Raw genomic sequence first — 27961 nt, 5'->3', positions numbered from 1 at the left:
GCCTCACTCTGCCGCCGCGCCCTCGTCCTCAAAGTCGGCCTCCTCGTCAGCTGTAGCGTCCTGGTACTGCTGGTACTCGGAGACGAGGTCGTTCATGTTGCTCTCCGCCTCAGTGAACTCCATCTCATCCATGCCCTCACAGGTGTACCAATGCAAGAAGGCCTTCCTCCTGAACATGGCCGTGAACTGCTGGCTCACACGCCGGAACATCTCCTGGATGGAGGTGGAGTTGCCCACGAAGGTGGACGACATGGAGAGGCCACGCGGGGGGATGTCACAAACACGGGATTTCACGTTGTTCGGAATCCACTCCACAAAGTAAGACGAGCTCTTGTTCTGCACGTTGAGCATCTGCTCGTCCACCTCCTTGGTGCTCATCTTGCCCCGGAACATGGCAGAGGCCGTCAGGTAGCGGCCATGGCGCGGATCCGCAGCACACATCATGTTCTTGGACTCCCACATCTGCTGGGTCAGCTCAGGGACCGTGAGGGAGCGGTACTGCTGGGAGCCACGTGAGGTGAGTGGCGCAAAGCCAACCATGAAGAAGTGCAGGCGTGGGAAGGGAATCAGGTTGACAGCAAGCTTGCGGAGGTCAGAGTTCACCTGCCCTGGGAAACGAAGGCAGCAGGTGACACCACTCATGGTGGCACTGATCAAGTGGTTCAGATCACCAACTGCAGACAAAACCAGAAGATTCACATCAGTGCAAGACAGTAAGAGGTCAATATGAATTTATATTTATCATTGATCTTGATCATTACTCGTGAAAAAAAAATATCATACAAAAAGAATTGATTGAGAATAATAGAAAAAGCTTAGTACAGTCCTACACATAGCAGGTAGAACCAATGAATGATTACAACCAAATCTGCACAGAGGCTTTGGGTTGATGGCTTTGGATTGATGGGATAAGTCTCTGTGTTGGCTGATTTTTGTGGGGCTGCAACATATGGTCCTTGTGGCTGCATGGTGGTCTTGCTGCCTATCAAAGACAGCATCCTTGACTGGCTAGGACAACATTTTAGCATCTAGGACAACATCTGTTTTAGGACAGCATGTTAGCATCTAACATCTTGGCATATGCTTGGCTGACTAGCAGTCTATAAATATATATCCCCAACCCCTCAGGTTGGCATGGCATTTGTGTGAGAAATAAACCAGAAAATTGCTCCAACTCCTAGTGTCATCCTCTCTCGATGAGAGTAAGAATTCTGCTACTACCAAGAGTAAGAATTCAGCGACTAACAACTGGTATCGGAGCCGTACTATCCTGTAGCCTGCTCATCTCCTTTCCCAGCCTCACAACAGCCCCAGTTGGGAGCAGCAGCAGCTCCGGCCGCTCCTGCTCACTCCTCTCCCTCTGCGCAGCAGCTCGTCTGAAGCAGCTCTCTCCCCACGCAGCAGCCCCCCGGTAGCGCGTCATGTCCGCATGACAGTCTCAGCGCTCGGTCACTTCGAGCACGCGACGTCGGCAGGAGGCCGAACTTGCCGCGGCAGAGGAACGCGAGCGAGCGGCAGCAGAGACCGTTGCGGTGGCGACAAGGGCGTCGAAGCTGGCAGCAGCCAGAGCGGAGGTGGAAGCGGCGGATGCAGCGCGTGCGGTGGCAGCGGAGGTCGAGGTTCTGCGTGGCAGCATCAGTAGCTCCATTTCTGCTGACGACAGCGCCGACGCGGACCTCGAGCTGCTGGGGAGGGAGGCAGCGCGAGCGTAGGCGGCGGAGTGGGTAGCCGCGTACGCCCACGAGCGCGGCGGTAGCCCAGACAGGCGTGGACGCGCCGGCGGCGCTCCTGGAGAAGGCGCGCACGGCAACGGTGGCGGACGGGTCGATGGAGAGCGCGGCCTTCACAGGCAGCGTGGCTCTCTCTCCCCGGATCGGTACCGTGGTTACCATGAGCTCCAGGCTATTGTCAGGGATGTCGGCCCCGGCGGTGGGTGGCCTACCCTCACTAACACCAACTACGTCGAGTGGGTTGCGGTGATGAGGGTAAAGCTCCAGGTGCGGCACATGTGGGAGGCAGTCCGGTACGGCGACGTCGACTACGACCAGGATCGACGGGCGCTGGATGCCCTCATCGCTGCAGTCCCATCCGAGACGCAGTTCTCGCTTACCAACAAGCGGACTGCCAAGGAGGCTTGGGACGCCATCGCTGCGGCACGCATCGGCAGCGACCGCGCTCGCAAATCCACACTGCAGGCACTTCGCAAGGAGTGGGAGAACCTGGCCTTCAAGCCAGGTGAGGATGTTGATGACTTTGCTCTCCGTCTCAACACTCTGTTGCAGAAGATGGTGCAGTTTGGCGATGACACCTACGGCGAGGAGAGAGCTGTCGAAAAGCTCTTCCGCTGCGTCCCCAAGAAGTACAAGCAGATGGCTCGCTCGATCGAGTCTCTGTTGGATCTCTCCACGATGTCGATCGAGGAGGCGATAGGTCGCCTCAAGATCGTCGACAGCGATGAGCCACAGTCTCTCTCGAGCCCATCACCACTGGCGGGAAGCTCCTTCTCACTCGGGAGCAGTGGGTTGCCTACCAAGGTAACTGGAAGAAGGGGAGCCTTCTTCCGCGAGAGGCGGCCGCAAGCGGCCACGCAAGGCGCGTAGAGACACCCAGGCCAGGGCGCGAGGATGTGCCGAGGGTGATGCCTGCGGAGGCGCCCAGGGCGGCACCGCCAGCAAGCACAAGCGGGCACAAGATGACACCTGCCGCAACTACGGCCAGCTTGGCCATTGGGCCAAGGACTGTCGACAGCCACGACGCGGCCAGGCCCATGTCGCATAGGCGGAGGAGGAGAAGCTGGCTCTATTCATGGCACATGCAAGCATCAAGCTACCTCCAGCGGCACCGGCCGCAGCGGCTCTCCTCCACCTTGACGAGCCAAAAGCACACGCCCTCTTCAGCGATGGCTCTGGCAACGACAAGACTGACGGGTGGTGCCTCGACACTGGCGCCACCCATCACATGACCGGTCGACGGGAGTTCTTCACCGAGCTTGACTCTAGCATCCGAGGCTCCGTCAAGTTTGGGGATGCCTCCGGCATGGAGATCAAGGGCGTCGGCTCCGTCACCTTCACTGCCATGTCTGGTGAGCACAGGCTGCTCACCGGAGTCTACTACATCCCCGCGTTGAGGAACTCTATCATCAGCTTGGGATAGCTGAATGAGAATGGTTCGCGCGTGGTGGTTGAGGATGGGGTCATAAGGATTTGGGATCACCGTCGTCGCCTTCTTGCCAAGGTAACCAGAAGCGCAAATTGACTCTACGTCCTTAACGTGCAGGTGGCACAACCCCTCTGTCTCGCTGCTCATCGGGATGACGAGGCGTGGCAGTGGCACGAGCGCTTTAGGCACCTTCACTTTGAGGGCCTGAAGCGGCTCAGTGCCACGGAGATGGTGCGAGGCCTGCCATGCCTCGACCATGTGGAGCAGCTCTGCGACGTCTGCGTGTTGACGAAGCAGAGGCGACTCCCCTTTCCCCAGCGAGCAAGCTTTCGAGCCAAGGAGAGGCTCGAGCTTGTGCACGGGGACTTGTGTGGCCTGGTGACACCGGCCACACTGGGAGGTCGACGCTACTTCCTGTTGCTCATCGACGACCTCTCCCGATACATGTGGGTGATGGTCCTCGGTAGCAAGGGAGAGGCTGCGGACGCCATCAGGCGTGCGCAGGCTGCTGTAGAGGCAGAGTGCGGCCACAAGCTACGCATGCTGCGCATCAACAACGGCGACAAATTCACGGCGGCTGAATTCGCATCGTACTACGCTGATAAGGGCATTCAGCGCTACTACTCCGCGCCGTACAGCCCGTAGCAGAACGGCGTCGTTGAGCGGTGCAACCAGACGGTTGTGGGGATGGCTCGGGCTCTTCTCAAGCAGAGGGGGATGCCGACTGTCTTCTAGGGAGAGGCGGTGGTGTCAGCCATCTACATCCTCAACCACTCGCCTACCAAGGTGCTCGACGGCAGGATGACATACGAGGCTTGGCATGGGCGCAAGCCGATGGTCTCCCACTTGTAGGTCTTCGGCTGCCTCGCGTTCGCCAAGGAGCTTGGCCACATCAGCAAGCTTGACGATAGGAACACTCCGGGAGTGTTCATCGGCTACATGGAGGGCTCAAAGGCCTACCGCATCCTCGACCCAAAGACACAGCGTGTGCGCACGGCGTGCGACGTTGTGTTCAACGAAGGGCGAGGATGGGCGTGGGACAAGGCGGTGGACGATGGCTCGGCTCTGACGTACACCGACTTCACTGTTGAGTACGTTCACTTCGAGGGAGCTAGGGGAGTAGGCAGCTCTTCTTCGACAAGCTCGTCTACCCCAGTCCCTGAGCCCCCACTGACCCAGCGCCTGCTACTCCAACAGCACCACGCTCTCCAGCTAGGACCTCTGCTGCGATGAGTTCTTCACTGGCTCCACCACAATCGGCACCGCCATGCACTCCAGCACCGACAGGCACCTCTCCGGGCACATCTACTCCAACACCAGCTCGTGTCGAGCATAGCCCGGTTGAGCTCGCTACTCCGCTCTCTCACGACGAGGAGCGCATCGACGTGTACCACGACGGTGAGCCGTTGCGGTACCGTATGATGGAGAATCTTCTCAGTGACCAGCCAGTGCCAGGACTAGTGCCTCATGACCTGGAGGCGCAGTTGCACCTTGTGTGTGACGACGGTGAGCCTCGGTCGTTTGCTGAGGCCGAGAGACATGCTGCATGGCGCACCGTGATGTAGTTGGAGATGGATGCAATTGAGAAGAACCGCACCTGGGAGCTTGCTGACCTTCCTCATGGCCACCGCGTGATCACCCTTAAGTGGGTGTACAAGCTGAAGAGGGATGAAGCTGGCGCCATCATAAAGCACAAGGCTCGTTTGGTGGCACGAGGTTTCATGCAGTAGGAGGGGGTCGACTTCGACGACGCCTTTGCTCCCATGGCACGGATGGAGTCCGTGCGATTCCTCCTTGCGCTAGCTGCCCAGAAGGGCTGGCATGTTCATCACATGGACGTCAAGTCAACATTCCTTAACAGTGACTTGAAGGAGGAGGTCTACGTGCACCAGCCGCTGAGATTTGTGATCCTCGGCAAGGAGGGCAAGGTGCTCTGCCTGTGCAAGGCCCTCTATGGCTTGCGGTAGGCACTGAGGGCGTAGAATGCCAAGTTGGATTCCACGCTAAAGGGGATGGGCTTCGAGGAAAGCCCGCACGAGGTGGCCATCTACCGACGGGGTAGTGGAGGAAATGCTCTGCTGGTGGGTGTCTACGTCGACGACTTGGTGATCACCGGCACCAAGGATGTGGAGGTGTCGGCATTCAAGGAAGAGATGAAGGCCACCTTCCAGATGAGTGACCTGGGGCCTCTCTACTTCTACCTAGGAATCGAGGTGCACCAGGATGACTTCAGGATCACGCTTCGACAGACCGCCTACGCCAAGCACGTCATTGAGCTAGCTAGGCTCACCGACTGCAACCTAGCTCTCACTCCGATGGAGGAGAGGCTAAAGCTGAGCTGTGATAGCACGACGGAGGAGGTGGACGCTACGCAGTACCAGCGTCTTGTGGGGAGCCTTCGCTACCTCGCCCACACACGGCCGGACTTGGCATTCTCCGTCGGCTACGTTAGTCGGTTCATGCAGTGATCGACGACGGAGCACCAGCAGGCTGTGAAGAGGATCATTCGCTATGTTGCGGGGACTCTCGACCACGGCCTCTACTACCCTAGGTGCCCTGGGGCAGCACACTTCGTTGGGTACAGCGACAGCGACCACGCCGGTGACATCAACACCAACAAGAGCACGAGCGGGATCCTCTTCCTCCTCAACAAGTGCCTCGTTAGCTGGCAGTCGGTCAAGCAGCAGGTGGTGGCCCTGTCCAACTGCGAGGCCAAGTACATAGCGGCCTCCACCACTTTGACTCAGGCGCTCTGGCTCGCTCGACTGCTTGGTGATCTCCTCGGCAGAGACACTAGAGCGGTGGAGCTCAGGATGGACAGCAAGTCCGCTCTGGCCCTAGCAAAGAACCTCATTTTCCATGAACGGAGTAAGCACATCTAGGTGAGGTACCACTTCATCCGAGGCTGTTTGGAGGAAGGGAGCATCAAGGCAAGCTATATCAACACCAAGGACTAGCTTGCGGACCTACTTAACAAGCCTCTTGGAAGGATCAAGTTCCTTGAGCTCTACTCCATGACTGGGATGGTTCAACTTTCCCACAAGACGACGCACAAGACTTATGGGGAGAATGATGGGATAAGTCTCTGTGTTGGCTGGTCTTTGTGGGGCTACAACATATGGTTCTTGTGGCTGCATGGTGGTCTTGGTATCCATCAAGGACAACATCCTTGACTGGCTAGGACAGCATCTTAGCATCTAGGACAACATCTGTTTTAGGATAGCATGTTAGCATCTAGCATCTTGGCATATGCTTGGCTAGCTAGCAGCCTATAAATATGTATCCCCAACCCCTCAGGTTGGCATGGCATTTGTGTGAGAAATAAACCAGAAAATTGCCCCAACTCCTAGTGTCATCCTCTCTCGATGAGAGTAAGATTTCTGCTACTACCAAGAGTAAGAATTCAGCGACTAACATGGGTTACAGTCATTTTCTGAAATGATTTTTCTGATACACTTCAATATTTCTTTATTAGCATACATTTTTCTTCAGGTAAACACAATGATAGTAACATTTTCCATATGACGAGTTATGCAAGGTGCAGAAGAAAGCCTAGCTCTAACATTTTTAACACATTTTACATGCTTACAATTCAGCACCACCCTCATGAGGCAACAATGCATTAGACTTGCTGCAAATGTAAAAATGTCCTGGTTTGGTGATCAATTAAGCCATCCGCAACAACTACAATAACTTGCATTTCCAGTGGACCAAACTAGCAGTTCAGATAGCAGCAACTAATCAGGACTAGGATAAATTCAGAAGTAGCGTTCAAGCAGCAAGCAACAAAGGCCACTGATATGATACAAACATATTCCTCATGTGAAGCACAAGGGAAAATTCAAGATGCGTTCCCAAGTCCCCTGAGAACATTTCTGACAGTAGACTTCCAAACCTAAGGCAAAGGCCAGAGTTTGGCGACAAATGTATTCGTTCATTTTAATCATAATAAACACGACTACGAGATGTCTAGCAGGTTGGATAATAATTTGAAGCACAAAAATCACAGAATAAAGCTTTATTATTAAACAATCACATGATGCAATTAGAACCAGGTAAGGTAATCAAACTATAAATACATGTAGGCAAGGTGATCAAACTTGGTGGAACAGATCAGCTTACAGCTTGGAGTGGTCAGCTTCAGCGTGCGGAAGCAGATGTCGTATAGTGCCTCATTGTCCAGCACCATGCACTTGTCGGCGTTCTCCATGAGCTGGTGGACGGAGAGCGTGGCGTTGTAGGGCTCTACCACCGTGTCCGACACCTTGGGGGATGGGAAGATAGAGAACGTCAGCATCATCCGGTCCAGGTATTCCTCCCTGATCTTGGAAATGAGCAGGGTACCCATGCCGGACCCCGTGCCACCCGCCGAGCGAGTGGCAGACCAGAAAACCAAACGGCACGAACAGATCGATCGAATGAGACAGACAGCGCAACAGAAATTCCAAAAACACTGGATGATGGTGTTAGATACTTTGTACCATCTAGGTGTAGTTTAGAGGGTGATATCTTTACTAATTGAATCAAATAGACCTAGAGCTTGCTTCGGGGAAAGGAGAGAGAGAGAGAGATGTAGGAGCATCTGACCGTCGAAGGGGTTGGAGGAGCTCCCTGCCATCGCTGGTTCATCGGTGAAGCTCTGCGCACGGGCAGCGATGGTTAGTGTGGTGGTGGAGACCGGCGGTGGTGGCAAAGGCAGTGGCGCTTCCCGCCACTGGCAGTGCCTCCCTCACGATCGGACTAGGGTTAGATGGTGGGGTTGTGGCGGCGGTAGTGAACCTCGTATCACGAGCCGTTTGCCCCACCTCCTCTACATAGGCACTATGCGATGAGGGCCCACCAGCCACTAGATGGCTGGGCATCCCCGATCAGGACGCGGTCAAGGGGTCCGTCTCAACCGTTGGGTCAAGACGGATGAGATCAATTCTAACATTCTCCCCCTTGATCTCAACTCATACTTTAACTTTAAACTTTGACTTTAATCCCTTTCACTTTTATTTGTTCCATCATAGATTAGTGCATAGAGCATTCTTCATCGTCACGGTCAATCGCCAATAGACTTAACAGCTACAATACACGTCTCTGTTCTGAAACAGATTCTTAAACTTTGGGCCCTTTATTGTCTGAAAATCATAGGCTATACCATAAATCCATGTCGACTGTGTGTTCTCTAAACACACTAGGTGGTAAGCCTTTTGTACGCGGATCCACAAGCACTTGCTTGTTACTTTTATGTTCAATACTTTTAGTATGATTCTGGACTTTCTCCTTCACAACGTATAACTTTAACGTCAATGTGTTTGGCATCACACTTGACCCGTTGTTATAGGAGCGAACTACTTAAATGGTTATTGATGTTGTATACCATTATCAATTCCGGATGTAAGTTCTTTTAACCATTTCGCATGTCCTTTAAGCCTCATGACAAGCTATACTATAGGTATGCATCATTGATGACACCACAACTGTTTCTTTGGAGCTTTTCCATAATAAAACTCCAACTGCGAGTGTTAGCTACTATGTGGGTTTCACTAAACATCTCGCCAAAATTTAACATTTGTACCCACAACTATTTGAGAGTACTTATTCTTTCTTACTCATCATGAGGCCTATAAATCTTTGCACAATTGCAAAATATTCTCAACTCCATTCCAGTGATCTATATCTAGACTGGACTTCTACCAAAACATCCCGGATACATGAACTATGTCAGGGTAAGTTCTTACTTATAAGCATTCATTAAGCTTCCAACAGCTGAAGCATATATGAAAGAATCTTGATGCCCAAGAGGGGGGGTGAATTGGGCTAATTCTAAATTTCTTCGCAATAAACAAGTCCTATGGTTAGCCCAATTAACCCCTTGTGCCTAGAGAATTGTTTCTATTGATCTAACGCACAAAAGTTTAGTAACCTAGTTCCAATCCTACTCTAGCATGGCAATTCTAAGAATGTAAATGACAAGAATTGAATTGCTCAAAGTAAATGCTCAAAGTAAAAAGAGGAGAGGAAACGCGGTGATGTTTTGCCAAGGTATCGGTGAGTCGGCACTCCCCACTAGTCCTTGTTGGAGCGCCCACGCAAGGGTGTAGCTCCCCCTTGATCCGAGCAAGGATCAAGTGCTCTCTATGGGTTGATTCTTTGACACTCCGTCGCGGTGAATCACCCACAACCGCTCACAACTTGAGTTGGGTCATCCACAAGCTCCGCCGGATGATCACCAAGCTCCCAATCACCACCAAGCAATCTAGGTGATTGCGATCACCAAGAGTAACAAGCACGAACTCTCACTTGACCACGACAAGCCTAATGAGAACGGTGGATGCACACTTTGCTACTCTTGCTTCACTAATGAGGCTACTCTCTTGGATTCTCAAATATCAATCACCTCACTAGGACCTTCCTCTTCTTGGCACTCACAAACATGTTTCTCAGCTGTTGGAATGAGCAAAAGTACCCCCACATATGAGTGGAGGTGGTATTTATAACATGGGCTAAAAAACGAACCGTTATGTGCCTCTGTAGGGTGACCGGACGCTCCGGTCAGTTCAATCCGCACACCAGTGATTAAGTGTTGACCGGACGCTGGCAGCGTCCGATCATCACTGACCGGATGCGTCTAGTCGCATTTAACCCTCACTGGAACTTTACTGTACTCGACCGGACGCTGACCCCCCAGGGTCCGGTCAGTACTGACCGGACGCGTCCGGTCGCAGATTTCCTCTTCTGGAACCTTACTGGAGTCGACCGAACGCTGGACCTCAGCATCCGGTCACTTGACCACTCAGTGTCCGGTCACGCCAGACGCAATCTCCTTGGTCAAATAAACTGACCGGACCCTACGGCCAGCGTCTGATCGCACCGGAGCCAGCGTCCGGTCAGTACTTGACCCTCCATTCACTTTCAACTCTCAATCATATGTGAATGAAGTTTGCTCCAAAGGATCTTAGGCATATGTAGGAGCTACCTAGCGCTAGTTTTGATAAGTGTGCACCACACCTAACTCACTAGACTCATCTAGGTCAAGCTACCCATCCATACCCCCCTTAATAGTATGGCCAAAGGAAAAACAAAGTCCTAAACTACTCTAAGTGTCTCTCCAACTCCAATCGACACTTAGAACTAGTCATCCTTAACCTTGTTGTCCATCCTTTGAAAACCGAAATGATTTCCATCGTAGGGGCATGACCACCTTGATTGTCCAATTGATCTCCATTACTATGACCTAAAATAATTGCCTCTGCAAAACACACGTTAGTCATAGTGATCTTGTATTGTCATTAATCACCGAAACCCAACTAGGGGCCTAGATGCTTTCAATCTCTCCCTTTTTGGTGATTGATGACAATACCACCTCGAGTATGTGAAAGAGTTGAGGTTTTTATCATGCTTGGATCATATAAGCTTTTGTCAATAAGAACAAGAGAGTTAGGCAAGCTTATATGACCCAAGCCAACATAATGTACTCAAAGGATATGAAATAAGCATGAGTACAAGTAGTAAAGCTCATTTGCATCAGAGTATAAACGTGGAAGCAAGGCAAATGAGCATAACACAAGTGATATGACATATAAATAGTTATGAAGTAGAGAGCACACATGTCATATATCACAATCACGTAGATATCACTATCTAATAGATATAGTTTAATGCATGAAGGTAAACACACGAATGCATAATAGTAATAGTGTATCACACAAATAAAACTCCAAATGTATATAATAGACTAATAGCTAACTAGGCTCCCCCTAAAAATTGCTCCCCCTGAGTCTACATACTCGAACCCTCTCCCCCTTTGGCATCAAACACCAAAACCTAAGGGTCGGTCGGCGGGGCTATAGCGGACGAGCTGGGCGCTGAGGTACGAGGAGCAAGCTAGAACTAGGCGCCATCATCATCTGACCCTGAGCTCTATACTGACTGACCCTCTGTGGCTAGAAGCGTCGCTGAAGCAGTCTGGGTCTGAGCTAGGGTAGGTGTAGCCTGTGATGCTACTGGTATGTCTGTCGTAGGATCTAAAGATGCGACAGAAGAAGGGAGCCTCTGTGTAGTCATGGCGACGGGAGCTGCTGTAGAAGGACCTGGGGCATGCATATGAGGCGGTGTAGGCATCCCTATCAACTCGCTAAAAGATGCTCCAAGACTCCTGGAGACTGACGTGTCAGGCACAAATAGCGAGGATGACTGATCCGGTGTGAAGCCCGTCTGAAATGGTGTGAACTGCGGGGCTACCACTGGTGAGGATAACCACTAGGACACCTGTACTATGGGAGAAGCAAACTGAGCTGGAGGCTGTCCCTGACTCTAAGGCCCACTGGGCTGTACTGCTAGAGTCATCATAGTGGTAGCAGACTGACCAATCTGGGGCGAAGACTATGGCTGTGGGGCCCCAATGGCTGTCACTACATGCTGCATGAATCCCAAAAGTTGCTGCTGCATGAGTAACTGCTGCTGATGCATCTGCTGCTGTTGCTGCTGGAGGACCTGCTGCTGTCGCTGGAACTCATCCTGACGAGCCTGAAACTGTGCAAAGTTGGCAGCGGTCTCCTGAGCCTGTCTAGCCTGATCCTGCTGCATCCGCTCAAGGATAGCAATCAAAGCGGGGTCCATCTGCGGTGCAGGTAGAGTGGAGCTAGAACTGTCGGCCTCTGCATCATGTCTGCATGGAGGCATCCAAGGAATAGGCTGGTAGTCATCATCTGATCTGTCACTAGGCTCGCTCATCTCCTGCTGTGCCTCAAGCTCCTCCTCCTCAGTAGCTGATATGCCTCTAATGATCTCATCCTGCTGAGCTACAGACTCTGGTATATCTGGACGACGACGAGGCTGACTGGGTGCCTGTGGCGTGCTATGCCTGATCCTCTATGCCATGTTATAAGCAGGAAACTCGGTGGTGGCACCTCTATACTCTGCAACCATCTCTGGTGACCTAACTGTCACTGCCTTGAGGATAATGAAAGTGATCCAGTGAGCATAGGGTAACTGCCTACGACCCTTGAAGCCCTCAGCTATCGTGTCCTCCATCTCAGACAGAAGAAGATCCCAAACATCAAACACTATCTGCTGCATCAGGGCATTGAGAAGCCATAGCTGGATACGTGTCAGGCCCTCCTTGTATCCCATCCTGGGAAGCAGTGTCCTCCTCATAATAGCCTCTAGAACTTGAGCAATCGGAGTAAGATCACTGGGGTTCATGCGTGAGCCCTTGCCAAAAGGCTCCTTGAAGCAGTGTCGTACAAGATCTGTAGGGGGCACCAAACCACCATGAGGATGCCTGGGAGGCTCTGTCTGTCCATAACAGACCTCATGTAACTTGACTGGCTGCTCCTGTAGCCTCAATATCTCCCTGACCCTCTAACTTGTTGGTCTGTAATCTCTGCCTCGGAATGCAAAGTGAATAAAGTTATGGTGCGGGTCAACAAAGAGAGAAGCATAGAACTAACGAATCCACGATGGAACATATAGTCCTGTCCATCCAATCAAATCAGTCAGCCCCAACAGATATGCAAGGTAGGGGCGAATGTGCTCTCCAGCTGCTGCTGCTATAGCCTCAATGCTGCAGACTCTCTGAGATCTGAAGACTGCTCCACTGTTCAGATATGTATTGTAGAAATCTTCCTGGAGCAGTGTGTAGAATCCCTCAGATGCTCTCTCATCCCTCCTCGGAGGAAACCATACATCAAACTCTACAAACCTCAGTTGCTGAACCTACTTGGCCATGGTGGCCCTCAAGTCAAGGTGGGTCACTGGAGGTGGACCCTGTGGTTTAGGCGGTAGACGTGATCCCCTCCGCTGTGTCGGCGGCCTCGGTGAGACTAGAACACAGGTACGACCAGAGCGGTGTAGCTGTGGCTGGGGTGCCTGCTCGGTCTCCTCAGCCTGCTCATCCTCCTAGGTCTGCTCTGTCGGCTCTACTGGTGGGGGCTCCTGCTGTGGCTCCTACTATGACTTCCCCTAAGGCTGAGGATCCACAATGGGAAGATGTCGTCCTGCCATCATGACAGTCCTAGGTGGACTACCATGAAGACTCTCAATACACTCAAGTCTGCCCTGCTCCTCTGGTGACAGATGATCTGCAATAACAACTCCACTGCAGGCACCTCCTCTCTCGGCACGCTCTGTGGCCTCAACAACTGCAGCTGCTCTGGCTGTCTCTGCATTAGGGTACTTGAGCTTCTTTGATGCAACCTTCTTCGTCGCTTTGCCTTTAGGATTTGTAGGTAGGCGAGGCGGAGGCCTCCGATCATCATCTCCTAGACCACCACCAACATTCTTGGTGCGAGCCATCTGATCTGACTAGAACCACTGCCGCTGACAAGATCAACTGTCCACTGACACTTTCGAGGCTTGGCCTCAATCCATACTCACGAGCTTGGCTCCGAGTTAAACTATCAACTGCCACACAATCTCAATAGCACCGACTCGCTGCACGATGGAATAGATAGGATATACAATAAATACAATGTATCTAATAGATGCAAAACCCTAGGAAGCAAGCAATTTAGATATGAAATTGAAGCGACTGGCTTGCTACTTGACGAACCGACGATCCAAGAAGAGAAAAGCGTCACGCGGGGGAAACACCAAATCAGCTAGGGTTATGGTTGAGTGGTGAATTGACAACCCTGGATGCAATTAAAGTCAAAGCTTTGAAACCGATCTAGATCAAGAGCAAAGCAAAGTGGGTGCTAGGGCATGGCCTTACTGGCATGGAGCAATGGATGAGAACTTTGCAGTGAATCTTGGCGACGTGGGAGCACGGCAGGCGTGCAGGAGAGGACGGCGGTGGAGCTTTGCGAGGCGGCATGGTGGCGCATGGGAACGGCGTGGTGCTAGGGCAGGCGCGGCGGAGCTGGCTGCGCGGTGGCTGGCAGTGAAGGCATGACTCAGGGAGGCGCTGGCGGTGGCACATGGGCTCGGATGCATGGCTGCTAGGGCGCAGGAGACGGCGCACGAGCACGGGAGGCGGCGATGTCGGCGGTAGAGAATAGGATGCGACGGATTAGGTTAATGCCGCGACGAGGATTTGGTTATAAAGTGGCCCCCCCACGTGAGTAGAAAAGGAAACGGATGAGAAGTCCGTAAAACACACGTTTTTGACTGACCGGACGCTCCGGTGGTAGCGATCGGACGCTACCACCCAGCGTCCGGTCGATTCCAGAGAGGTCCAATTCCTCTGGAATCACGACCGGACGCATCCGGTGGACTCCGACCGGACGCGTCCGGTGGACTCCGACCAGACGCAGCCAGAGTCCGGTCAACTTAGCCTTCGTCTTCTTCATATGACCGGACGCTGAGACGTCTTCTGACTGGATGCTGAAAGACAGAGTCCGGTCACTCCTTTGCAGCGAGTTCACCTCCTGTGAACTGACCAGACGCTGGACTTTAGAGTCCGGTGTAGTGTACGGTCACTCTTTTCTAGCAAATCTTCAATGTTCCTTCACGCTGCCTGTTCCTAATCAAGTCCCAACTTGAATAAGACTCAAATAAACACCAATTGGGACTGATGTGAGTGGCCTCTCTCAAACCCTCATATTTTTCAAAATATTTTGCCTTAGGCTATAATTCTTTTTAAGAAAATAGGCAATAAGAGGGCAAATGGAACAAAACGACAAAACAACATTCTTGCATATGCAATACTTGTAAGTAAATCTAGTTGCTTGTCAAGTTTGATCCAAGGTTAAGCTTCTTCACACGCTTTTCGGCGGTTATCTTAACTATGTTAGACAAACCCTACATGCATTTCCAAAAATTAATCATGTTGTATATTACAATGAATGCAAGGGACAACACAAGCTCATCTTTTAGTGAAGTTACTAAAATCAAGTACATTGAGCTCATTCCGCAATCTACAAAATGTTGCCTCATCTAGCGGTTTAGTAAAGATATCCACTAATTGATCTTCGGTCCTTACACCTTCTAGTGATTATCATTTTTAGCAACAAGATCTCTAAGAAAGTGATGGCGGATATCTATGTGCTTGGTGCGAGAGTGTTGAACCGGATTATTTGTAAGTTTTATAGCACTTTCATTGTCGCACAAAAGAGGTACTTTATCTAGAGCTACACCATAGTCTAGCAAAGTTTGTTTCATGTAAAGTATTTGTGCACAACAAGCACCCGTGGCAATGTATTCCGCTTCGGTGGTGGACAAAGCCACACTATTTTATTTCTTGGAGGACCAAGACACAAGTGATCTACCAAGCAAATGGCACCCTCCGGATGTGCTTTTTCTATCAACTTTGCATCCGACATAATCTAAATCGGAATAGCCAATTAATTCAAATTTAACTCCTTTGGGGTACCAAAGGCCAATGCTTGGTGTGTGCTTAAGATACCTAAGGATTCTTTTTATGGCAATTAAATGAGTTTCCTTAGGATTAGCTTGAAACCTAGCACACATATACACACTAAACATGATGTTGGGCCAAGATGCGGTCAAATACAACAAGCTACCAATCATAGAGCGGTAGAGAGTTTGATCAACCGGGTTACCTCCCTCATCTAGGTCGAGATGTCCATTAGTTGGCATTGGTGTTTTGATTGGCTTACATTCATCCATCTTGAATCTCTTGAGAAGATCTTTTGTATATTTCTCTTGAGAGATGAAGATCCCTTCTCTCATTTGCTTGACTTGAAAACCAAGAAAGAATGTAAGCTCACCTATCATGGACATCTCGAACTCCTTCGACATCAATTCACCAAATTCTTTGCAAGAATCTTCATTTGATGATCCAAAGATGATATCATCAACATACACTTGACAAATGAAGATATGCCCATCAAGCTTCTTGGTGAATAGTGTGGTGTCGACCTTCCCAATTGTGAAGCCCTTCTCAATGAGGAAGTCTCGAAGGCACTCATACCAAGCTCTTGGGGCTTGCTTAAGCCCATATAATGCCTTGGACAACCTATAAACATGATTAGGATATCTAGGGTCTTCAAACCCGGGAGGTTGATCAACATAGACTAGTTCATTAATAAAGCCATTTAAAAATGCACTTTTCACATCCATTTAATATAATTTCATTTCATGATGTGATGCATATGCAAGGAGGATACGAATGGCTTCTAATCTTGCAACCAGTGCAAAGGTCTCTCCAAAATCCAAACCTTCAACTTGAGAGAACCCCTTTGCCACTAGTCTTGCCTTGTTCCTCAAAACAACACCTTGATCATCTTGCTTGTTTTGGAACACCCACTTTGTTCCAATGACTCTTGCACCTTTTGGCCGTTCTTCAAGAGTCCAAACTTCATTGCGAGTGAAGTTGTTCAACTCTTCATGCATGGCATTTATCCAATCTGGATCTTAAAGAGCTTCTTCTACCTTAGTAGGCTCATAGCAAGAGATAAAATAGTGATGAGCAATAAATGAAGCAAGTTTTTGTGATTGAGTCATTACACCCTTTGAAGGACTCCCTATGATGAGATCTTGTGGATGATCTTGAAGTAGGGGTGTATTTCTTCTATTGACCACTTGAGGGGGAGGTTGTGGAGCATCAACATCTTGTGCTTGTACCACCATTTGTTCATGGGAGACATGAGTATCTTCATTTTCTACTCTCCCATCTTTGTCATCATCTTGTGGCACACTTGATGAAGAAGGTGGATCAATCACTTGTACATCATCTTCATCATCTTTAGGCTTGATGTCTCCAACCGGAATGTTCTTCATAGCCTCCCTCAATGGTTCATCACCTACATCATCAAGATTCTCATGTGCCCCTTGGGAGCCGTTAGATTCATCAAATTCCACATCATATGTTTCTTCAACCAAGCCGGTGGCATGATTAAATACTCTATATGCTTTGGACTTTGATGAGTAACCAACAAGAAAACCAATATCACAACGTCTTTGAAACTTCCCTAGGTGTTGCCGCTTCTTGTAGATGTAGCATTTGCAACCAAACACCCTAAAGAAGGAGACGTCCGGCTTCTTTCCATTGAGCAACTCATAAGGTGTCTTGCCAAGGAACTTTTGAAGAAATAGACGTTTGGATGCATAGCATGCGGTGTTGATTGCTTCTGCCCATAGAGCTTTGGGGTGTTGTACTCATCAAGCATTGTTCTAGCAAGAGTGATCAATGTCCGGTTCTTCCTCTCAACTACACCATTTTGTTGAGGGGTATATGTTGCGGAGACTTCATGTTTGATTCCAACTTCATCACAATAAGCTTCTATGTTTGTGTTGTCAAACTCTTTCCCATTGTCACTTCTTATCTTCTTGAGCTTCACTTCAAATTCATTTTGTGATCTCTTGGCAAACTTCTTGAAACAAGATGCAACTTTGGATTTGTCATGAAGGAAGAATACCCATGTATACCTTGAATAATCATCAACAATCACAAGACAATAAAGATTTCCTCCCAAACTCTTGTATGTTGTTGGTCCAAATAAATCCATGTTAAGGAGTTCTAGCACTCTTGTGGTTGACATGAAAGTATTGGTTGGATGAGTATTTGCAACTTGCTTGCCGGCTTGACATGCACTACAAAGCTTGTCCTTCTCGAACTTCACATCCTTCAACCCTCTCACCAAATCATTCTTCATTAGCTTCTTGAGTGAGCTCATGCCAACATGAGCAAGTCTTCTATGCCATAGCCACCCAAGTGTTGTTTTGGTCAATAGGCAAGTCTTCAAGTTTGCATCCTCGGAGGTGAAGTCCACTAGATATAGGTTGTTGTATCTAAATCCTTTGAATATCACTTGATCATCATCCTTCTTAGATACAACAACTTCCTTCTTGGTAAACAAGCATTGGAAGCCAAGATCACACAATTGTCCAACGGATAGCAAGTTGAAACTCAATGAAGCAACATATAGCACATTGGAGATGGAATGATCATTTGATATTGCCACTTTGCCCAATCATTTGACCTTGCCCTTTGAGTTATCTCCAAATGTGATTCTTTCTTGCCCATCTACTTCTTCATTTAGTGAGGTGAACATACGAGGATCACCGGTCATATGTTGTGTGCAACCACTATCAATAACCCAATGACTTCCACCGGTCTTGTAGTTCACCTACACAGAAGAGATCAAGCTTTAGGAACCCAAACTTGTTGAGGGCCCTTCACCTTCTCAACAAGTGACTTTGCCATCCAAATTTTCTTAGGCCTATTCTTGTTGGGAGGACCTAAGAATGTCACTTTCATCTTTCCACTAGAATCCTTTCTAAGCATGTAGTGAGCATTGAAGGCAAAGGGTCTAGCATGCTTGGGCAAAGGCTGTGGTGGTGGAGTTTGGCACTCATGAGCAAAGTGGCCTTCTTGTCCACACTCAAAGCATCTCTTTGGATTTGGCTTTGATTGTTGTTGTTGAGCTTGAGCCTTCTTCTCTTTGTTTGCCATGTACCCAATGCCACTTCTATCCATCTTCATGACGGTATTCATTAGAAGCTCACTTTGAAGATACTTGCCTCTAGTGAACTTGCTCAATCCAATCTTGAGATGCTCTTTTTCCAACTTGAGCTTCTTGTTTTCTTCCTTGAGAGCATCACTACTTTTATCTTCCTTGAGTGCAACATTGTTTCTTTCTTCCTTGAGTTTCTTGTTTTCTTCTTTTAGCTTCTCATTCTCAAGAATCAAGTCACCATCATGATCAAGTGTTTCTAGCACAATGGTGTTGTTGATTTTGAACTCTTCAAACTCCTTCTTGAGCTTTTCATTGTCATGCTTGAGCTTGACATACTCATCATAATCATTGCACTCAACCACTTGCTTGCCTTTGCTACTAGATCCTTGCTTAATGCTCTCATCAATTAAGTCATCACATGATGTAGCTATATCAATCTTAACAACATGGTTAGTAGCATCATGTGGCTCATTGGATAGAAATTCTTAAGCAATGACAAGAGTATCATGATTAATCTTAAGAGTGGTATATTCATCTTTTAGCTTGTTGTAGCTAGTGATGAGCTCATTGTGTATCCTCTCAAGTTTATCATGTTTATCTTTAAGCTCTTTCTTACAAGATTTGAGCTCCTTGAGTTTGGATGATATAGCATCATTTGCTTCTTTAAGCTCAACATTAGCCTTTTCCATTACATCACATTTTGCTAAAAGTGAATCATTTTTAGCATCTAGCTTTTCATTTTTAGCTCTACCCTTTCTAATGATCTTAGTGTATTGTTTTAGTATTTTAACAAGATCATCATAGGAAGGTGATTCATCATCACTATCACTATCACTATCCTCATCACTAGCATGTTCATCATCACTACTATCATCATCATTTGATACCTTGCATTCACCCTTGGCCATAAGGCATAGGTGTGTAGAGGATGATGGCGATGGTGGCGGTGAAGGTGATTAAGACTCAATAACAATAGCGGCCACCTTCTCATTGTCACTATCATCATCGGATGATCCACTAGATGAATCAATGTCCGTGAGCCAATCACTGACGATGTATGCCTTTCCACTTTTCTTCTTCTTGTGGAAGTCCTTCTTCTTGCCATCTCTCTTCTTGTATGGCTTGTTCTTCTTCTCATCTTCATCTTCGTTACTTGAGTCATCTTTCTTGCCCTTGTTCTTGTTCTTGAACTTGTCTTTCTTGGGCTTGGTGCATTGATGTGCTAGATGACCAAATTCACCACAATTGAAGCAATCCATTTCAGAGATTGGCTTTCTTCTAGAGCTTGTGAAGAACTTCTTCTTCTTGCCGTCAAACTTGATGCCACTCTTGTTTAGCTTCTTTAGCATCTTGGCGGCTTTCTTCACCATGAGAGCAAGATCTTCATCTTCATCTTCTTCATCACTTGAGCTCTCATACTCAAGTCTTGCTTTGCCCTTATCTTGGCAAGCTTTGAATGCTAAGTCCTTCTCTTTCTTCTTGGTAGAGGATGAGCCATCTTGTGGCGTGATGTGCATGTACATCTTATGAGCATTGATCTTTCCCAAGATTTGTGTCGGTGTAGCGGCGGAAAGATCACCTTGATGTAGCACGATCACAATATGCCCATATTTGTCAATGGGGAGGACACTCAAGATCTTTCTTACAACATCGGATGATTGCATTTGAGTGAGTCCAAGCCCATTGACTTCCTCTACAAGAACATTCAAATGTGAATACATTTCATTAGCACTTTCCTTAGGAAGCATTTCAAAAGAGTTGAGCTTTTTCACGACAAGATGATAGCGTTCCTCATGCTCACTCTTGGTTCCCTCATGGAGCGCACAAACGTCCGACCATAGTGCATGGGCGTCTTTGTGGTTCCTCACCCGATTAAACACATCTTTGCAAAGGCCTCTAAAGATGGTGTTTCGAGCCTTTGCATTCCACTTCTCATAATTAACCTCATCGCCTTGTAGGTTAGTAGCATCCTGAGGTTTTGGGAAGCCTTGTGAGGCGGCTCTAAGTATACCAACATCTAGAGCCTCTAGATATGCCTCCATGCGAATTTTCCAATAAGGAAAATCATCTCCCTCAAAGATAGGAGGAGGTCCATCCCCGTGAGACATCTTGCTCTAGGCAGTTAAGCCTAAATACGTGAGCACGAGGCTCCGATACTAATTGAAAGGATCAAGATGCCCAAGATGGGGGGGGGTGAATTGGGCTAATTCTAAATTTCTTCGCAATAAACAAGTCCTATGGTTAGCCCAATTAACCCCTTGTGCCTAGAGAAGTGTTTCTATTGATCTAACACACAAAAGTTTAGCAACCTAGTTCCAATCCTACTCTAGCATGGCAATTCTAAGAATGTAAATGACAAGAATTGAATTGCTCAAAGTAAATGCTCAAAGAAAAAAGAGGAGAGGTAACGCGGTGATGTTTTGCCGAGGTATCGGAGAGTCGCCACTCCCCACTAGTCCTCGTTGGAGCACCTGCACAAGGGTGTAGCTCCCCCTTGATCCGCGCAAGGATCAAGTGCTCTCTACGGGTTGATTTTTTGACACTCCGTCGCTGTGAATCACCCACAACCGCTCACAACTTGAGTTGGGTCATCCACAAGCTCCGCCGGATGATCACCAAGCTCCCAATCACCACCAAGCCGTCTAGGTGATGGCGATCACCAAGAGTAACAAGCACAGACTCTCACTTGACCACGACAAGCCTAATGAGAACGGTGGATGCACACTTTGCTACTCTTGCTTCACTAATGAGGCTACTCTCTTGGATTCTCAAATCTCAATCACCTCACTAGGACCTTGCTCTTCTTGGCACTCACAAACATGTTTCTCAGCTGTTGGAATGAGCAAAAGTACCCCCACATACGAGTGGAGGTGGTATTTATAACATGGGCTGAAAAACGAACCGTTATGTGCCTTTGCGGGGTGACCAGATGCTCCGGTCATGTTGACCGGACGCTCCAGTCAGTTCAATCCACACACCAGTGATTAAGTGTTGACCGGACGCTGGCAGCGTCCGATCATCACTGACCGGATGCGTCCGGTCGCATTTAACCCTCACTGGAACTTTATTGTACTCGACCGGACGCTGAACCCCCATGGTCCGGTCAGTACTGACCGGACTCGTCCGGTCACAGATTTTCTCTTCTAGAACCTTACTGGAGTCAACCGGACGCTGGACCTCAGCGTCCGGTCACTTGACCACTCAGCGTCCGGTCGCGCCAGATGCAATCTCCTTGGTCAAATGAACTGACCGGACCCTGCGGCCAGCGTCCGGTCAGTACTTGACCCTCCATTCACTTCCAACTCTCGACCATATGTGAATGAAGTTTGCTCCAAAGGATCTTAGGCATATGTAGGAGCTACCTACCGCTAGTTTTGACAAGTGTGCACCACACCTAACTCACTAGACTCATCTAGGTCAAGCTACCCGTCCATACCCCCCTTAATAGTATGGCCAAAGGAAAAACAAAGTCCTAAACTACTCTAAGTGTCTCTCCAACTCCAATCGACACTTAGAACTAGTCATCCTTAACCTTGTTGTCCATCCTTTGAAAACCAAAACGATTTCCATCGTAGGGGCATGACCACCTTGATTGCCCAATTGATCTCCATTACTATGACCTAACTTAATTGCCTCTACAAAACACACGTTAGTCATAGTGATCTTGTATTGTCATTAATCACCGAAACCCAACTAGGGGCCTAGATGCTTTCAATATAGAACGTCCTTTTGATCGATCTCACATTGGTTCTTGGAACACTAGAAGTTCCCAAAACTATTACCCTTTACTATAGGAACAGGCGCAAGTTTACTCACATATATATTTTATTTCTTTAGAATCTTCTCTAAGTATACCCTTGAGATAGTTCTAATACCCCTTTTCCTTTTGTCTCGGTAAGTTCCAATTTCTGGAATGAATGACGCTTTACCAAGATCATTCTCATTGAAACTTGAGGACAAGAACTGTTTCTTCTCCAATAGTAGATTAACACAACTACTAGCGAGTAAGGTGCTACCCACATGCAGGATTAGGAAAATAAATTTCCCATGTTTGAACTTCGCATAAATGCAATTGTCCTCTACATTCTCTTTAAAACCCAAACTTTCTTATTGTACTGTCAAACTTCAAGTACCAATGTCTTGAAGCTTGCTTTAATCCATAATGGATTTCTTTAGGCAACATCCCTTATATTCTTTTCCTTCCATGACAAAACCTTTTGAGTTGTGCCATGTAAACTTTTCCACACAAATCCCCATTGTGGAATGTGTCTTTACATCCTTCTAATATAACTCTAAATCATAATGTGCCACTAATGCCATTATGATTCTAAAAGAATCCTTATATTCTCATTATAATCTATTTCTTCTCTTTGTGTAAATCATTTCACCACAAGTGGCGCTTTATAGCTTCACATATTTCCTTTGGAGTCACATTTGTCTTGCAAACCCATTACATCCTACTGTTTTGGCTACATTGGGAATTTCTTCTAAGTCCCAAACATCGTTGTATTTATCAATTTCATTTCATCTTCCTTTGCTTCTTGCCATTTAGACGAGTGAACGCCTCTCATGCCTTTTTGAAATGAGGTGGAATTACCCTCCATTTGAATTCCTTTCTTAACATTGACTCCTTAGTCATAAGAAATATCTAATTTTCTTATTCTTTGAGACCTTCTGGGGCCTCGTGGCACATCTTTCATATGGGGCTATTGTTACTCTTCATTGCCAAAAGGCAATTGTTCTATAGCCTCCTGTATCACAAGATCCTTATTTACTTATTCATCTTCTTTAAGAGCTAACATCAACATGTATTAAGCAATTTGTTGCTCTAAAACACTATAGTGGATATGTAATCCCACTTCTATTCAAGCCTTAGGTATCTACATACCATGCTCCCCTAGATTACTCTATCTTCTATAAAGATGGTGTATCTTCAAATTTCTAATTTTGGGTTTAATCTGCTAAAAAACTCATATGGCGCGTTTAGCACTGCCTTGATAACTTTGAATAAGTCCAGTTTGAATACTAGCTGACTATGCTATCTTCCTATCAGAACTGTAAAAGGTCCAGGAATTTAGCTATTTCTTTACTTTAGGGGTATCGTTATTATGACCGTCTTACTCCCTCAACGATCACAATCATCTTTTATAGATCACTTTTACCACAATTTTGAAACATTCTGAACTCTTGTGAATGAGGAAACTTTGATTACTTACTTCAGCCACATGATTACATCATGCAAACAAAATTCGTATGGGAGTACATTTTCCTCATTTCACTTCAAAACTCAACATAGTCTATTATTTTCAATACTTCTGCAAGTCACACTTGCATATCATTCTTATCTTTTGGTTCACATGCAACTTTCTTTTGTTCTTAAACTCATTGAGTACTTAATGACCATGACACAATCAGAGTGTATGGTCAATTCTAGGATAGCATAAGAGCTACCCCAAACTTCTCTCCATGTGCGGAATACACTAAGAGCACATGAGTCATCATATCCTTCTCCCGCCATGCGGGATAAGTACTATGCCAAACTCTCTCGCCATGCAGGATTGGTTAACATATGTACTATGCCAACTTTACCCCGCCATGCGGGCATTTTCTCAAACTTTTCCCGCCATGCGGGTACTATCACAAACTTTTCCCGCCATGCGAGATAATTCCCTTGAACGGACATAATTGCCAGGATTGGCTCATGTTCAATCATCAAATTCAGAAATAAATCCGAATATTCTTTTAACACACATATTTAATCCAATGTTAGTCAAATTAAACATGTATATGACTTTTACAACTCTCATAAGTGAAACTGAAAATAAATTCTTCTTCACAGAGAGTACATAAAAGACATTTCTCAATGAAGACTCTCATTGATCTATCTCTTTTCTTGGATCAATATCCTAGAATTCTTTTCTTTTGAAGCCATTCTTTAAAGGGAACACAATCCCTTAAGCAATGGCATTCTTTCATACATAACTTGCCCTTAGGCATTTCATCATTTGAGTCACAAGTACCCAGCTCATTTCTCTTACTGCCTTTAAGAATGAAAGCATGGAAGTCTTTTGTCTGAAAAAATATTCAACAATAATGCTCATTAAACTTTGAAATCTTTATGTTCTATTCTATATCACCGTTGGGTAGAAATAGAATAAAACATCATTCTTCTACATTAATTCCACATCACCGTTGGGCAGAAATGGAATTAACGTATAGAAATTCAAAAATCTTGAAAACATAGAACTGCTCCTCAAAATTAAATTCTCCCGTTGGTTCGAATTTAATTAGAAGATAATCAACTTTATTGCAGCGGAAACATGAAAATACATTTCTCTAGTTTAAGAGCATTCCTTGATCTTTATCTATTCTCTAAAAATTGGTCACTTTGATGCAAAATTCATCAGAGATTTAAACTTTAATCATAAAACTCATAAAATTATAATATTGTTATCATCAACGTTGGTCAGAAAATAACAATACCATAATTTAACTTTAACGATCAACTGACTATTCCTCCAATTAATTTTTTAGTTGGTTCAAATTTTAACTGGAGGGTCAACTTTTCATCATTTACTAAATAACTATAACTGCTCTTCAAATTAAATTCTCCCGTTGGTTCGAATTTAATAAGAAGACAATAAACTTTAACTTTGTAGAGGAAACATGTAAATCTTAAACTAGTGAATTTTGCCCACAGGAAAATTCTCTTTTCTATTTTTCTTGAGTCATTAATCATTTTCCAGGAAATAACATTTTACTAGAAAAAGAAAAAAGAAAAAAATGGACTCATTTGTTCACTATCTGCTCGGCCCAGCTGCAAAACCGATCCGGCCTTGTTCCCTCGCGCGCGCGCGCTGCCACCTAGGCCACAACATGGGCTTGGGCCGGCAAAGCGCCATGGCTGCGCGCCCCGCCTGGGCCTCATTTGGCCTAGTGACTCCTCGCCGTCGGATCAAATCCGATGGCCGTCCGGCCATTTCGCCCGATCAAAACCTACCGCGGTCGGCCTCCACCAGAACCCTAGCCTCATTTCTTTCTCCCTTCTACTCTCTCAGCCGCGCGAGCCCGACGAAGAGCAGGCATATGACGAGAGCGAGAAGGGCCTCGGTGCCATCGTTGGCCCCCTTACCGGCATGCGCGCTCCCCAGTGGGTGAGCGCACTGCCATCGAGCGACCTAGCCGCGGCACCCCTTTGGCCTGAGTCCTGCGAGAGGCTTCTCCTGGTGCTCGGCCTTCTTCTCCCCACGCGCCGGCGAGGCAGCAATGCTGTGTAGTGGTGAGGTAAGCCCACTAACTCTTCCTCATCCCCTTTTCCCTTTCTGTTTCTTCGGATCTTGTTTGCTCTTCTCGGTTTTGACCGATTGGGATGGGGATCAAGTTAGGGTTGGGGTTTCGGGTTAGGGATTCACCTTGTTCTTCTTCTTCCCCGAGTCTGTAGCGGGTTAGGGTTTGGATCTCGTCGTTTTCTTGAATCTGAGCCCTCTGTTTCCATCTTCACCCAGTTAGGGTTAGAGACTGTTCTTCTTCCCCACGCGCTTCTTTGTAGGGTTAGGGTTCGACTGACCCCTTCTCTGTCTAGATCCGAACGGATCTAGTCTATCTTTTCTTTTCTAATCAGTTTCTTGCCCCTAACAAGATCCACGCCTAGGGAAACCTCGCTCTGATACCAATGTTAGATACTTTGGACCATCTAGGTGTAGATCAGAGGGTGATATCTTTACTAATTGAATCAAATAGACCTAGAGCTTGCTTCGGGGAAAGGATATATATATATATATATAGAGAGAGATGTAGGAGCATCTGACCGTCGGAGGGGTTGGAGGAGCTCCCTGCCATCACTGGTTCATCGGTGAAGCTCCATGCACGGGCAGCGATGGTTGGTGTGGCAGTGGAGACTGGCGGTGGTGGCAAAGGCAGTGGCACTTCTTGCCGTTGGCAGTGCCTCCCTCACGATCAAACTAGGGTTAGACGGTGGGGTTGTGGCGGCGGCAGTGAACCTCGTATCACGAGCCGTTTGCCCCACCTCCTCTATATAGGCACTATGCGATGGGGGCCCACCAGCCACTAGATGGCTGGGCGTCCCTGATCAGGACGCGGTCAAGGGGTCCGTCTTGACCATTGGGTCAAGACGGATGAGATCAATTCTAATAGATGGGAATTCTGTTCAGTTGACGAGAGATCGATAGCCTAGAGGTAGTCGCAGTTCTCATCCTCCTTGCGGATGATGTCGAGGACCGAGTCGATGAGCTCGGCACCCTCGGTGTAGTGCCCCTTGGCCTAGTTGTTGCCGGCGCCGGACTGGCCAAAGATGAAGTTGTCGGGGCGGAAGATCCGGCTGTAGGGGCCCGAGCGGACGGCGTCCATGGTGCCGGGCTCAAGGTCCATGAGCATCGCGCGTGACACGAACCTACCACCGGAGGCCTCATTGTAGTAGACGTTGACGCGCTCCAGCTGCACGTTCGACGTCCCCACGTACTGCCCCATCGGGTCGATGCCGTGCTCATCTCGCACACCACCTCCCAGAACTTGGAGCCGATCTGGTTCCCGCACTGCCCTCCCTGGATGTGTAGGATCTCCCTCATCTTTCTCTCTCCCAAACATCAACGCGTGAACAGGGGTAAATCAAGGGCTAATGATACAAAGAAAAAATCACCAAGACGAATGAACCCAAAACAATTAACCAACGAAATTCACTAAAATTCAGGGATCCGAAGAAACTTGGGATTGATTATTACCTCGAGGGAAAAAACGATCGGATCGGGCTGACTCTGGGGAGTGTGGGAGAAGGGCTACGATTGGGAGTGAGCACGCGTGTGCTCTGTGGAAGGGGAGGCGAAATGCAGGGCGGTGATTTATAGCAGCCGTGGGGGCTAGGGCATCGGATCGGACGACACATGGGGTTTCCGGAGGAGCACTGGGAGATCACAGCCGTCCGATGTGGGGATCCAGCCGTTCGGTGCGTCGCCTTTAGAATCGGAGGGGCCATTGGTGGCTTTCGAATTTCGAATTTTGAAAGGGTGGGCGCTAGCTGCTTGCCCTTTCGCGGGCAGCGTTTTTTCACACAGACGAAGGAAGGAAATAGGATATTTTGTGTTTTTTTGTGGGTTGCTGAAATTTTTAGGCCTATATTTACATTTTATAGATCTCAGAAAAACAAAAGGTTGGGCCAAATTAGAGAGATAGGCATCATGGAATCTAGAATCCTTGTAAAAATGGGAACACCTCGACAGGATGAGTTATTATACGGTAAAATATAATAACATTTTATGGAGATTTTACTTCAAGAATAGAGGGAAATTGTGAAAGAGATGTTTGCTTTGCTTCTTCGAATGGAAGGTAAATATGGTATATTTTAAGTTGAAGTTCATACATAATTGAAAAAAGCTGAAGGATATAAAGAAATATGTTCAAGCTTCGAAAGTTGTTTCTACAAACCAAATGCATTCTTA

The 27961-nt window shown here is 47.6% G+C and overlaps 1 pseudogene; it reads right to left on the bottom strand.

The window, feature by feature from the left end:
• Positions 1-3: 3 nt before the first annotated feature.
• Positions 4-27094, bottom strand: LOC136512395 (tubulin beta-2 chain-like; annotated as a pseudogene).
• Positions 27095-27961: the final 867 nt, after the last annotated feature.

The sequence above is a fragment of the Miscanthus floridulus genome, chromosome 16 (genome assembly GCF_019320115.1).
Source record: "Miscanthus floridulus cultivar M001 chromosome 16, ASM1932011v1, whole genome shotgun sequence".
Lineage (NCBI taxonomy): Eukaryota > Viridiplantae > Streptophyta > Magnoliopsida > Poales > Poaceae > Miscanthus > Miscanthus floridulus.
Note: the sequence above shows the minus strand (reverse complement) of the source record. Positions and strands in the feature narration are given on the sequence as shown.